The sequence below is a fragment of the Neofelis nebulosa genome, chromosome 4 (genome assembly GCF_028018385.1).
Source record: "Neofelis nebulosa isolate mNeoNeb1 chromosome 4, mNeoNeb1.pri, whole genome shotgun sequence".
NCBI classification, from domain to species: domain Eukaryota; kingdom Metazoa; phylum Chordata; class Mammalia; order Carnivora; family Felidae; genus Neofelis; species Neofelis nebulosa.
In genome coordinates this window covers 126,048,963-126,065,099 of record NC_080785.1, presented here as the reverse complement: position 1 = coordinate 126,065,099, position 16,137 = coordinate 126,048,963, and positions in this window count along the sequence as shown.

The window sequence follows — 16,137 nt, the reverse complement described above, 5'->3', positions numbered from 1 at the left end:
GATAGGCCAATATTTCTTGGATGGGACACAAAGTATTAAAAGTAGAAGAAAAGTTGGTAAATTCATCGAAATGAAAATACTAAAATGGCAAGTACCCCGGGAAATGAGAAGGCAAACCATGGATGAGAGAAATATTTTCAACACATTTATGTGACAAGGGATTCAGAGACAGAAGAAAAGAAAACAAACAGGAAGGAGTCAGTCCCTTTTTCTGCCTCAGACGTACACTCTCCCTCCAGCAATTCTTGAAGGGAGATGTGAAAGTGAGCCAGCTGGCAGCAAAGAGCGTGGTTTCAGAGTCCCAGCATCACCAGTACAGCAGAGCATCAAAGGATGGGCCTGAAGACACAATGGCTTAACATCCAGCACTGACAGACATAAAATAATGATGCGTCCTCTTTATACCACCACCTTTAGAGTCCATGAAAAAGCTGTGTACAATTATGTACTGAATTGTTTTAATTACGTTATAAACTGGAATTAATTGTATTACCAATTCTTCCAGAGTGTACATGCAACCTTTTTAAAACATAATTTTGAAGAAGGAAAACAGTTGTGTTTTTTAAAAATATTCCATATGACATAAAATGTACGTTTCTGCCCTCCACTTCAGAAACTGAGTGTGATTTCCTGAGCTAACTGGAACCAATGTAGTGTAAGACAGTAAGCTCACGACCTGGTTATCTTTTTCTGTTGACCCAAGAAACAGGGCGCATATTGTCACTTCTGGCTGAAAGACAACAATGAATTGTCCAGCCATCCCTCATTCTTCACTTCCCATTTATATTCTCCTCTTCATGTACTTGTACTTTCTCCTCAGAAATGGCACTGGGGTGAATCAAGAGGATATATGAAGTTCCCTGTAGGCTGTCGGTCAATCTTGTATCAAATCGTCTAAATGTCTTTCTTTTCCCAGTAAAAACACTGTGCAGAATTTTAACAGATAAGCCCCCATGCAAATATAACTGTGAAACATCAAAAACAGTCATGATGAAAGTTATAAACTTTGTTGGCCAAATGTTTAAACCTGTGAATAAAAACAAAGAAATTTTTAAAAGACTATTGGGGAAAAGCAAGGATGTGATAATCCCTCTTCCTATCCTCTCTTGTCATTCTAGTCAGTGGATAGCTATGTGCCTTACCCTGGTTTTGGCAGCTGATGAATGGAGCTGTAGAAATTTTGGAGGTACTCCAGAAACCAATGATGAAAGTATTTATTAGAGATACAAGGGTAAAGATGCTTAAAAATACTGATTGGAAAGATTATCTGGGGTGAAAACACCGCCCAAGACACAAGACAGGGAATGGCGTGAATGTTATTAGCCGAGTAGTAAAGTATCAAAAGATCTAGCAGACTAAACTTCATAGTGAGTGAGCGGAACAGAGCTTCTCTCTGCTGCCAGTAGCAACATAAACATATCAATGTAAGCTGAAAATATAAATGTAAGTGTCATCTATTCTCATATAGCAAACTTGCCTCATTTCTGCTTTATTTTATGCCTAATAATTGAGGCAGCATTATAAATTGCCATTTTTAATGTGTTTTAATAACAAGAAGACTGCAATCAAGATGGAGAATTGATTTGATGTGAAAATCCTCCACTCCCACTGCAAACATACAATTGATACAGTATATATGTCTTTCAAAATATGTAAATATAGGTTTACATTTAAAAACACATAATATGGAAAAATAACCATAATGTGAGATATGTAGTTTCCAGAAAAGAAGGGGATTCCTTCCATAGCAAGGGAAATTGAATCCGATGGATGCCACTGTGCTCACTTGTTAAGGTCTGCCTATGTAAACCTGGGAATTAAGGCCATGCACCTTACAGTGGGAGGAAAAGACAGAATTGTGTTTTTTGCCTAAACAATCCTCAGTGTATCAATGGAAATAGGTATCCATAAGAATGCAGAACCCCTAGCCTGCACCATTTCACATGAGGAAGTCCACATTCTTGCATTACCTATAACATCAATACCTAATTTAAAAACCTTTAAGAGAGGAGTGCCTGGGTGGCTCAGTTGGTTAAGTGTCCAAATTTAGTTCAGGTCCCGATCTCACGGGTTGTGAATTCGAGCGCTGCATTGGGCTCTGCGCTGACACATGGAGTTCTGACTCTTTTCCTGGAATTCTGTCTCTTTTCCTATCTCTCTGTCCCTCCCCCACTCTCTGTCTCTTTCAAAATAAATTTTTTAAAAAACTTAAAAAAAACTTTTAAAAGACCAACAGTTCTTTTAAAAAGTGATTTAAAACATTTTTTAAAATTTCTCTTGCCTCCATAAAAATACATTAACGTGATCACCTCACATCAGTCAGAATGGGTACTATTAAAAAGACAAGATATAATGAGTGTTGGTGAGGATGTGGAAAAAAGGGAACCCTCATGCACTGTTGGTAGGAATGTAAATTGGTGCAACCACTGTGGAAAACAGTATGGAAATTCCTCAAACATTAAAAATAGAAATAATGTACAATCCAGTAATTCTACTGAGTATTCAAAGATGACAATGCTTATTTGAAAAGATAAATGCACCCCTATGCTCATTGCAGCATTATTTATAATAGCCAAGATACGAAAGCAACTCAAGTGTCCACTGATAGGTGAATGGATAAAGAGGATGTGGTACATGCATGTGTATGTATACTAACACATATGTAAATATAAAATATGGATATATAATAAAATATTGGATACACTATATATAATATATAATTGGGTATAAAATATTATAAAATAGTGGACATACTATATATGGACTATATATAAATATTACTCAGCCATAAAAAAGAATGAGATCATGGGGTGCCTTAGTGGCTCAGTTGGTTAAGCATCCGACTTCAGCTCAGGTCACGATCTCTTAGTTCGTGAGTTTGAGCCCCACGACAGCTGACAGCTCAGAGCCTGGAGCCTAAGCTCCTTCTATCTCTGGTCCTCCCCCACTCTCTCTCTCTCTCTCTCTCTCTCTCTCTCAAGAATAAATTAAAGGCAAAAACACTAAAAAAAAAAAAAGAGAGAGAGATCTTAGCATTTGCAACAACATGCATGGACCTAGAGAGTATTATGCAAAATCAAATAAATTAAAGAAAGACAAATATTCTATGATTTCACTTACAAGTGGAGTCTAAAAGCCAAAACAAATAAGCAAACAAAAACCATAAACAGACTCATAAATACAAAGAACAAACTGGTAGTTACCAAAGGGGAGGAGGTGGCAGGATGGGTGAAACAGGTGAAGGGGATTAAGAGGTACAAACTTCCAGTTATAAAATAAATAAGGGAGATAAAAATTACAGCATAGGAAATTTTTCAAATGCACTAAAGTGCCTGGGAATACATGTGCACATGTGTGTATCCTTCATTGTTACCAAATAGCATAGAATCACAAGAACAAAGAAAGGAGGAAAGGGGATGATGATGATGGATAGATGATAGATAGATAGATAGATGACAGATAGAAGATAAAGGAAGCATTGAAGGGACAAAGGAAGCAGGAAAGTAAGGAAGGAAGGAAAGAAGGGAGGGAAGAAGGAAGGAAAGAAAAATTTGTAATTTGGGAAGCAGAGGGAGAAAGAAAAATAAATATCAAGCTGGTTGTAGGGATAGGGCGACAACCTCATTTGTACTAGAAATCCTCAAAAACACTTAGGGATTTGCCTACTTCTTTATTCCCAGAGAAAATATTGGAAGTCTCTAAAAGTATGTTTACATTATGCTTAGAATCAGACCACCCTCAATTCCTGGAATACTGTGAATCAGACAGGAGACAATAAAATTGCCCCCTTGGGCACCTGACCAACCCAAAGAATAAACCTAAGACAATAAACATTTAGAGGTACCCAACATAATGATTCAACCAGACCATCCTAGATAGATGCCCCAAATGGGCAAGTGTAAATTCCCTGCAGAGTTCCCAAAGAATTTGTCAGCGCCTCCTTTCAAATATGACTACACAAAGAAGAACTGCTAGACACCTGACGAATACCACGAACACCGAAAGAGAAAATAGACAAAGAGAAAACGGAAACTATGAAGAAAAAAATATATAATGAAAAAAAAGAAAAATTGCAAATATAAAGATTGAATGAAATATCCAAGAAGCAAGAAAAGGATGTTTAAATGTTTTATATTTAAGCAGAACAGAGAACATGATTGGCCAGATTATAAGACAAATGGAAAGTAAAGAGAAAATGACATCATCAAGGAAATCCCCCCAAAAGATAATACTACCAACATATTTAAGAAGGTGTGTCTTTGTGGGTAAACAAAAAGGGTTGTTTTACCAGTACATGGTTATTTGCTAAGAGGCTACCAAGAATAGTCTAAAAATTGTGGATGTTCAGAGTTATGAAACCACCACAAAAATTGTTGCTTTATATCTTTTACTAATTTCACATGAGTGGCAATAATTTGAGTATCTGAAAATGTGCCACAAATACAACGCTTCTGAAAACTTCTATTGTGAATTGAGGTTTCTCCTTACCTACCAGTCTCCTAACTCCGTATTTGTTATTCACAGTATTCTACATCTTATTCCCTGTGTAAATTGTGTGCATTAATCCTGAATCTTATCTACCTTCTTCTTGGCAGAATTCAGTGAGTTGCTCACTACTCCTTACTTATCTTTGTATTATCCCCTTAGTACCAAGGAAAATATTTTTATGTAATAAACACATTTATATTGTATACATGAATGAATGAATGCATTGTATCCATTTAACCCAAGGTAAGTCCATCCATTTCTATTGTCCCCTATGTAAGGGTTGACTAAAGACAATCCCTACAGAGTGGCCATTAAGTCTCTGACCATTAAATTGCTGTTCTATGCAACACATTATCTATGTTACCCATGTTACATCAGTTCATTTGCTGCTCAGAGTAATGCTTTGAATGAGGAAGAGCAATAGAGAATTTATTACCCAGTATCAGTGCCATAAAAATGTGTTTTTAAGGAGGAGTGTCACTAAAGAAATTTAAAATATAAGCTTAGTGCTCAAAACTCTTCCCTGATTCTGAAAAAGAAAATAAATCTGCTTTAAGCTTAAAATATCAACTTGCGTGTCAAAGAAAACAGAAGTGAAAAGCTAAGGATTATACTAAAACACAGAACCTGAGTATTTAACACTATTTTTGTGTAAATGAATGTGATAAGTATCATTAAATATGCTTTACTTCAAAACAAAAAAACTTCACCTATATCATGGAATAATCACTTTTGAAACTGGATAGTGGAAGTCATTTGGAATATAATTCTTTGTTAAAATTGATTTCACTCATCTTGGGACTGGGGGACAAGGTGCTAGCTAAAATGATTTCGATCAAAATTCAACCTATGGAGATTAGATATATTCAGTTGTCTGTAAAATGAGGCTATTCATAAAAATGGAAATTCTAAGTATCTTACACCCTTAGGAATTTTGATGCTATCAAATTTTGTTGAAATAAACACAGATTTATTCCAAGTATTTAAATATATTCATTAAAGTGCTCAGTAGGATAAAAAAAATACTGAGACTCTCCTGTGGTTTCTGTTTTCTCTAAATGTTAATACTTATCACAGTTTATATCCTGCCTACCATAAATATTAAGGTTTTCAATCAGTCTCTGGAATAACACATACCAGTGGGTCCAGGCGTTCTTACTGTTTTTAGCAGAATGTAGTTCAGTCCACATATGTTTTGACTGTTTTTATGAATATTATAATAATAATAATAATGTATTAATATTTATAAAAATAATGAGGTTACCAGCAGATACCATTTATTGACTTTTTGCCCTGTGCCAGGCATTTCACTAATCGCTTCACAGAGATCATGCCATGTAATCGTCCCAACAACCATACTCTTCATATCCTGAATTAGCTGATATATTGGTTCCCAATTGCAACTCTAATGAGTTACCACAAACTTGGTGGCTTAAACAGCACAAATTCATCTATGATTGTGAAGGCCAAAAGTCTAAAATGAGTCCTCACTAGTCTAAACTTAAGGTGTCAGAAGAGCCATAAATTCTTCTAGAGGATGTAGAGGAGGGTCCGTTTCTTTGCCTTTTCCAGCTTTTTGAGGTTGCCTTAGCTCATGGCCCTCTTCCTCCAACTTCAAAGCCAGTAACAACAGGCCGGGTACTTCTCAAGGTGCTATCTCTTTGGTCCTCCACAGTCATATCTTCTACAACTCTTTAAAGGGTCCTCGTGACTGCGTTGGAGTCTCCCGATCTTATGGCCAGATGATTAGTAATATTAATTCCATTTGCAACCTGATTCCACTTTGCCTGACCTAACATATTCACAGGCTCTGGGGACTAAAACATGACATTTTAGAGGAGTCCTTATCCTGCTATCACAGCAAATGGGAAAGTAAGTTCTAAGAAGTGGTCATAATTAGCTTCAATGCAAGTAGCAAGTAAGTGGCCATGCCAGGAATCAAACCCAGGGAAATTAAGTAATGCAACATGTACCTGAATGACCAGTTAAGGGGGGGGGGGGGGGGGTAGAGAAAAAAAGTGTAATCGTTCTTTAGACAGTTAAATGTTTGGAAAAACCAACTTACTTGACTAATAATTTTCACTTTTTGCCCAGGTATTTGATACAAATCCTTTTCACTTCTCTTCTTTATTTAGAAATATTTAATCACAGGAGGGGAGGATGTGCTTCTTTTGAGAAAATACATGGAGTAAGTACTTAATAAAAGTTACTTCCCTTTGGTGATGTATTTAGCTTGTACAAACTTGCTGGAATCATACTTTCATTTAATCTATGGGTTTCAATCTTAATATATTTTATATAACAGTAACCTACCATGCCTCCTGGGCATTGTATTAAGTCACATTGTTCTCTACTGTGACTCTCCACTTGCTAGTCATGAGAGTTGGGTGAGTGACTTTTCTAAATTTTTGTTTAAATATCCATTTATTTTTTGAGAGAAAGAGAGAGAGAGAGAGACAGAGACAGAGCGCAAGCAGGGGAGGGGCAGAGAGAGAGGGAGACACAGAATCCGAAGCAGGCTCCAGGCTCTGAGCTGTCAGAATAGAGCCCAATGTGGGGCCCAAACCCACAAACCTGGAGATCATGACCTGAGCCAAAGTTGGACGCTTAACCTACTGAGCCACCCAGGTGCCCCAGGTGAGGGACTTTTCTGAATTTCATTTCCAAACAAGGATAAAACAAAGACCATAATGGTAACTATCTCATAGGGATCATATATACATTATAAGAGTCCTTGAATGTTCCCTGACAAAATATAAGTACCCAATAAATGTTACTCAAATTATGTTTATAAGTCTTTAGCAACCTATTTAGATATATAATAAATCAGACACTTATTTTTTCAGTAGCAATATTCACTCATCCAAACCTCACATTCTTGAATTACTTTAGTTTTCAGTATTACTTCTTCCATTATTTCCAAACTTCATACGGTTTGTAAAGGAAAGGGAAAATGTAAATGGAATATAAGACAGCATAATTACTTTCTTTTTCCTATTTGTTACTCAGCATCTATTGATTGTACAAATCTATTTTGAGGCATCAATCTAAATGAGTGGCTTTTTTCAATATTACCTGGTGAAGGATTATTTCCCCTAATGGCTTGTGGTCATTGTTTCCTACCAGTGGCCCATAGTCTTACCTAAGCTTATGGCAAATTCATCAAAGACCATAAAAGTTATTACTATGATGATTCAGTGCATTTATTTCCTGGATGGTGGAAGTCCAAATTCTGGGTGGGACAGTTTTCCATTTTGTGTCTGTGAAGTTCTGAGAATTTTCATAGCCTTTATCGCTGTAAATTAATTTTAGTTGATTTTGAGGTTCTAAGTGGCATGAAGCTCCATACCCCCCAATCAAAAAATATAATTTAGATAAGAAATGCCCTTTTGGTAGCATTATTTTGGAGGCTAGCTTCCTTTTCCATGGGCTCAGGATACCATATGGATGGACATTGGCAAAAGTCATATACCTAGCTTGGCCCCTCACTGCGTTTCTCTATTTCTTCTAAAGGGACAAGAAAAGACAAAAGAGATGGGTGGGTTTAGAAGTATTGAGTATATTCAGCTCTGCTCCTCCTAGGTTCCTTGTTTGGAAATCTGCCAAGTGGCAGAGTGGGTGTATTCTTGTCCCTTCTCAGCTATGCGATAAGCTCATTAGGACAGACCCTGCTCTCAGGAGGGAAGCTGGCAGTTTTCCAGTGCTGCCTGTATTAGGGTACATCCACCTAGTTGATTGAGAGATGGAATAATAGCATGTGACTTTTGTTGTGCATCTCCCGCTAATAAGGCTAATAGTCGTCTCTGTTTTTTTTTTTTTTTCTGTTCCCTGTGTCCTATCTCTCATTTGGCCCCAGATTTGAAAATACAGAGTGATCTCACTAAATGTGTCCTTTCCACGCACCCTCAAAATAAATTTTTAAAAATACCCCATATTAGCTTTCTATTCTAAATTGCATGTAGAATTTTTCTCTTCTCAACTCCATGGCTTGTTTTTAATTCTTAAAGAAAAAATATGTTCCCATTTCTGATTACAACCATTACAATAGTTTTGTCTCCTTCAGGGAAATCCCGATCGTCCTCAAGAAAAGATATGTGTACAAATTATCACTGACGATAAATTAGAAACAATTATTAATTCATGTCCAATAGGATTGCATATACATAAACAAATTACATTAAATATGTACATATATAAACATATTGCATATATATACATATATATGCATATATGTGGTTTAAATACCGAGAGAAGGAAGAAAACTTCATTGATTTCATTTTTTACATACTCTCAACAATTTTCTCTCTTTTTCCTAAAGGTATTATTCCAGAAACAGAAGTTCTCTTACCTGAAATATTGTCATTTTCATAATTTTCACACACTGCTGCACAACGTGACAGCATTTAATATAAAAAATAAAATGAGAATACCTTTTCTAATACCTCCTGGAATAACCAGTGCAAAAATGAACCAACAATTCATTGTCTCTCTTTGGTAACTATAATTATTTTCCTAATTGGGAAACATGTTGACATAATATTCTATGGTAAACAGATCCTGACCAGTAAAGAAGCCAATTACGTGTACATCTGAAAAACTCTTAAATATTAGAAGTGGGAAAAACTGCAGGTAGAGGGTCACTTTTAAAATGTCATCAGATTGGGGTTGCCTGGGTGGCTCAGTTGTTTAAGCATCCGACTCTTGATTTCTGCTCAGGGATTGAGCGCTACATTGGGGTCTGTGCTGACAGCATCAAGCCTGCTTGGGATTCTCTCTCTCCTCTCTTTCTGCTCCTTCCCCCACTCATGCACACTCTCCTCTCAAATAAATAAAATATTAAATAAAAAGTCCTCAGACCTCATGTAAAATATGTGGTTCCTTTTGTTCTCTACTATATAAGCTTAGATATATTTTCTTTTTTTTTAATTCCTATTACTTTTCCAAAGGACATGTGACATAACCAAATAAAACTTTAAAAAACAATATACTGCATTTCACATCTAACTTGGGTTCATCCTTTGCTTTTCTGCCACAGTGTCTTTGGACATTAGATATAAAATCCTTCAAGCTGGCTTCTCCTTGCAGTTGTCTAGGTGTTTGACACTGTTGTCCATCTTGTACATTACTTTTAGACCTGAAAGAAACCTTAGACAACAAGCCAAGCAGCTTACAAATGAGGAAAATTAGCCAAAGTTTCTGCAGAGTCATATTTCTTGACATTGAATCCTAGATTTACTCATTATGGAAAGTAAGGACTTTGGAAAAGTACTTAAATTCACTAAGCCTCAGTTTTGTCAACCATAAAAGGACTAAAAATCAAAATACCATCCGCTTTTGACTTTGATGACTTTTATGAGGACTCAATGAAGGAATCTATTCTATATGTTTTTTATTTATATTTATGCTTATTCTTATCTTACTCCTTTCTAAAACCCCACTCCAAAGGTAGAATAGTACTTTTTATTGTTTTTATTTATTCTTTTTTCATTTTTTTCTTAACTTTTTTTTTTTAATGTTTTTGAGACAGAGAGAGACAGAGTATGAATGGGGGAGGGTCAGAGAGAGGGAGACACAGAATCCAGGCTCCAGGCTCCGAGCTGTTGGCACAGAACCTGACCCGGGGCTCGAACTCACAGACCTGGAGATCACGACCTGAGCTGGAGTCGGACGCTCAACCGACTGAAACAGGGAATGGTGAGGATCAAAAATGTAAGTAAATGGGTAAATATAAAAGATTTTATTTTCTTTCTTTCTGTAATTTATTTTCAAGAAATTAAAATTTGAAATTAAAGTTTGCATTAACATCTTAAAAAGTTTCATGTAGGGGCGCCTGGGTGGCGCAGTCGGTTAAGCGTCTGACTTCAGCCAGGTCACGATCTCGCGGTCCGTGAGTTCGAGCCCCGCGTCGGGCTCTGGGCTGATGCCTCGGAGCCTGGAGCCTGTTTCCGATTCTGTGTCTCCCTCTCTCTCTGCCCCTCCCCCGTTCATGCTCTGTCTCTCTCTGTCCCAAAAACAAAAAAAAATAAAAAAAATAAAACGTTGAAAAAAAATTAATAAAAAAAAAGTTTCATGTAAAAATAGTACTATAAGTGAAGCTTATCATATATATAGAAGTAAAAGATATGACAACAATCCCACAAGGAATGGTAGGGGGTCAGACTTAGCAATGGACTAATGGTAATGCAAGCTCATTTTATCCGTAAATACTGATGCAGGAAGTGGAAACTAAGATGTGTGAAAAAAGAAGGGGAAAGGGGGAAATATGGAGAAAATAGGTAATTCCAAGAGTGATATGCGTAGAGGTTCAATCTGAATCAGAAAAGTTAAGATTTCATTTTGTTAGCCCTGGAGAAACCACAAAACTTTTTTTTGTTTTTGTAACTACTATTCTTTTTATGATAAAAACATTTAAAGCTTGTATACATTTTTTTCAAAGAATAGCTTTTCCTGCCTCCCATGGATTTTGATAAAAGTATTTTGTTTCTGAGTCTGGAAGGAGCACTATTTACATTTTTATTTGCCCCTTGAAATGGGGTTATTAAATGCCATTTTAGATTATTAATTTAGTAGAAGGTACATGAGCAGCAGTTTTCTTATAAAATTTCTACTTTGGGGAGTTCTCTTTGTGGCCAAATGACTTCTTTTCATTATTGATTTCTTTTCTAATTGTTTCATGGACATAAATGAGAAATACATATATCCTACAGGAAAAAACAACATTAATATGTATTTGTGTGCATGTGTATAAAACATCAAGATTGTTGATTCTATTGTCCAAAGCATTATCTAATCATCTATAATTATATAGATGTGTGTCATTATATATATATATATATATATATACACACATATGAATATATATATATATATATGTGTGTATATGTGTATCCTTGCATTTTTTTTATCTACTTGACCTTTCAGTTTCTGAAACAGATGGATTAAGAATTCCTCTATACTTGTATTTTATAAAGTAAAAAACAGCATAATCACTGGGTGATTGTATAAATAAATGATGATTAAATAATTATAGATCATAATAGCATAATATATAATTATAAAATATTTTATAGAATATATATCTTAATAATTATAAAATTATATATATAATATAAATAATCATATTTGCCTATAATGTAATAGGAAGCAGCTAATTGAAAATTTGATATAGTGTTTTATTGATATAGATTATGCCAAAAATATAAAGTTCAAAAATAGTCACAAAGCTACAGCTACTTTCCTTCAGTAAATATCCCATCCTTAAGTAAATACACGCTCTATGTATGTATATGCTTGTACACTTATGTGTAGATATAAGTTTTGAAACATATGTTCCAAGATAGGAATACTAGTGATCTCTGAATTGTGGAGTATATATGACTGTCACTTTTTCCTTTATACTTCTCTGAGTGGCTAAGCATACTATATTTCATAATAAAACAAACACAATAAAACTACTTTTATTTTGAAAATAAAATACTAGGTAAAAGTCTTTTTTGAATCCTGGACCAGGAAAATAACTACTCTATAAATATAGTCATGTACCTAAAGGTTCATAAATTAAAAGTAAAAACAACTCATATTCCTGTGCTCCTGAAGATTAGTCAATAGTCAAATGCAAATGTTACTCCTTCTAGGACTCTGTGAAGATCCATGGAAAATTCTGTGTTTATTGAAAAGTACTTGTTTAATTTAGTTAAATAATCCACTATGCATATTCTCAAGCTGTAACTTTGTTTTATTTTCTCTAAAGATCTACTCCCAAGTAATAAAATATATTTACAGTTATATTTGCCAACTTGATCTTTAGAAATAAGTAGTTTTTTTCTTGTTTTCTTTCCTAAAATACATTAGAGACTATAGATATTTAAAGGTAATTTTTATTCAGCTTATGTGGGTATTATATGATGCAATAAATTACTGTACTTTTTTCACAGGGGAGTTTTAATTCTATAAGTTGTTTACTTTGTGGTAAAGATTTATTAAGTCATGCAAGTGTATATAAGCTTTACTATAGCATTTTTTATGACAAATCATATAATAAATTGTATTATTTCTATGATTTTTATTTTCATACAATGAGGGATTTAATTAGAAATCTGTTCATGGACTTTATTTCACTACTGAGGTTATATTACCTACTGGAATGGGGATAAGATATATGATTTTAATTTAATTCTCGAGCTTTTGATGGAGAATGCTTTGTAACTTTTACATGACATACATCAGATCAAAATTTACTATTCCCATTCCATTTAGTAAAAGAGCCCAAGCCCTATGGTCTCTGTACTAGTCTGACTGGCCATTATGTGTTCTTTTTCTTTTCTTTCCTTTTCTTTTCTTCTTTTCTCTTCTCTTTTTTCTTTTCATTTTGTCTTTCTTTCGTTCTTTCTTTCCTTCGTCTTCTTTTGTACTCAAAACAAATACACAGATTCCAGACTCTAGGCATCTCCAATCTTGTATAATAAAGGGTTCACTTATTTTTAAAAAAAAATTAAATCAGTCTTAGAAAACAGGTTTCCAAACCATAAACAAAAAATAATATCACATATTTTTTAAATGTCAGTATTCATGTTTTCTCAAGAAGAGAAGACTAGAAGACCACCTGAATAAATTTTGTTGATTTACAAATGACTTGTACTGACTCATGTATAAAACATCTTAATAAGAGTAAAGGTTTTATCATGAAAACTGTGCCAAAGTCCTAAGTCCAATATCTATCATAAGGGGATTAAAGTCTTAAGCATTACACTGTCCTCTAAATTAAGGAAGTTGTCTAGACTCCATTTCCAACAGTTTCTGAATGTGATTTAACTGGATATGTAGTGATTAAATATCTTGTTGGTATCCATTTCTGGGAGGATTAGCTCCATTTAAATGAATTCTCTTTCTCAATATTTATTTCAAATAATTCTCTAGACTGTCTTAGCTTCTACTTAAATAACCTGGGAAATTATTTCATGTGGAAAATCGAGAAACTTAAACTTCAAATTTCAGTTTATTAAGCTTTTCTTCTTGAACGATCTAATGATAGGGTGTCAGTGCTAAGATATCACCAACAACGTGGGGAACACTCAGGGAATATATGAATATGCAAGATAGTACAGAGAGGACTGATGTAGAAACCCTGTGACTCTCCCTGATTTGCTTTCCTTTAATTTCATTCCACAGCACTTTCTGAAATGTGTGTTTGTAAAATAACCTTGTCAAAGAGGAGCTCAAAACATCTTAACATATTGGATACATTTTATTAATAAATAGAACATTTCATCATTATTGATTATGTTGTTAAGCACAGAATCCCACCACATTAGGTACTAGGGAGAATACATACAGGTACCTTCTTCCAAATAGTGTAATCAATGGAGAGACCTGAACAGTTGGTGACACTCTTTTCATTATTCAGTGATTTTTAAAAAAATTTTAATGGTGATGAAATATACATAACATGAGATTTATCATCTTAACCATTTTCAAGTGTACACTTCAGTGGCATTAAGTACATTCACATTGTTGTACAACCATCACCGCCATCTGACTTCAGACTTTTCTCATTTTCCCACACTAAACCTTGTTCCCATTATTATTTATAAATTACCTAAACATTTATTTTTATAAGTTACTGTTTAAGTTATTCTCATTTCCCCTTCCCTCTCATCCATGGCGACAACCATTTTAATTTCTGTCCTTATGGATCTGACTTCTACATGCCTCATGTAAATGCAATCATGCAGTATTTGCCCTTTTGTGAGTGTCTGATTTGTTTAGCATGTCTTCAAGTTTCATTGATAGTGTAGAATGTGTCAGAATTTCTATCCTTTTTAAGGCTGAATAATATTCCATTGTATGTATACACCTCATTTTGTTTATCCACTAACCCACCAGTGGACACTTGGATAGCGTCAACTCCCTGGCTATTGTGAATAATGTTACTATGAATATGGACGGACAACTATCTGTTCAAGTCCCTGCTTTCAGTTCTTCTGAGTGTATACCCAGAAGTGGAATTGCTAGGTCGATGATAATTTTATTTTTAATTTTTTGAGGAACCACCATACCATTTTTTACAGTACTGTAAAACAAAAAACATTTTTTACTGTACTGTAAAAAAAAAACATTTTTTATTGTATTATTTTATATTCCCACCAGCCATGCACAAGTTTTTCAATTTCCTCATATCTTTGCCAACACTTGTTATTTTTCATTTGGGTTTTTTGTATGTGTTTTTCATTGCTGTTGTTTTATGATAGCCATCCTTTAAGTGTGGAGTGTTATTGCCCTTTTAAGGATAGACATCTGGAGAAGCTACTGTTGAAAAACAACCTTGGCACTATAAGTAAGAAATGAGTTCTCCAGTTTTTATTATATGCCTCATGAAAAATAGCACATAGACCTATTTAAGAAAGCCAAAAGCATTTTTCCATTATTCTGAACCTCAGACGAGTTCATTTCTCCTTTCAATAAGTTGTATGTAGTGCTTACTATTTTCCTACCATTATTATAGACAATGGAAAAGGCCCTTACAGCCTGGTAGAAGATATGGGCAATTAAGTGAGCAATTAACACTGCCATTATGGGGAAGAGTATTTATGCTAGAGAAGCATAAGAACAATGTAGGTACCCCAGTCTCAGGATGTCAGGGACAACTTTCTCCAGGAAGTAATGACTATGTCCACACTGTCCACGTTCAAGTGAATAGAAGTCAGCCAGAAGGTAGCAGAAACTAGAAAATATTATAAATGTTGGAATCCAACTCTAAAACTGCATGTGGCCTCTCCTCAGTGTTTATTTGCCACTCAGGGCAATAAACCAAGCAGTAAGCAGGAAAAAAGACCTCACTGGTTCCTCAGAAACTCACGTGTACTAATAAAGATAATTCACAGAAATGACTTTGATCCCATGGAGTTGGGCTTCCAACTGCTATTCTGGAATTGTATAGCATACGTTTGGTATGTCTATCTAGGGGATTATCTGTTCTCTCCCCCAACACATGCTTGGCTAGAGTTTCTAATTCTAGTACCGGAAAAGTTATCATCTATCTTGCCTCTTCTTTCAGCCTAGTCATGCAGGGATCACAAAACTTGTGAGCAGAGACATGGAGACAACATTGCAGGAGTAGAGTCAGGTATACCTACAGGGTAGATAGATATTCTTTACTAAGTTCTCCTGAAAGATTAATGCCAGCTATCATATGGGACACAGAATAAGCACAAGGTATCACAAAGCATTCCCCTACAAGTACCAGCCACTGAGGAAAGAGGCTGTGCAAAAATCTTGAAATGAAAGAGAGCTTAACTTTTTAAGAGACATAATATCCTTCTCTGTTACTTTCCTAGGGCTGCTGTACCAAAGCACCACAACTTCCTGATTTAAAACAATATACATTTATTTGCTCACAGTTCTAGAAGATAGAAGGCCAAACTCAATGTGTCAGTGATGTGGTTCTGGAGTGGTAGTGGGGGTCCAGAGCTGACAGGCAAGAAAGAATTCTTGACATGTCTTTGGTGCAAAAAGGTGATTTTATTAAAGCATAGGGACAGGACCCATGGGCAGAAAGAGCTGCACTGGGGTTGTGAGGAGTGATTGATTATATACTATGGAGTTGGGGGAGATAAAGGTAAAAGAGAGGTTTCCAAAAGAACTTTTATATGC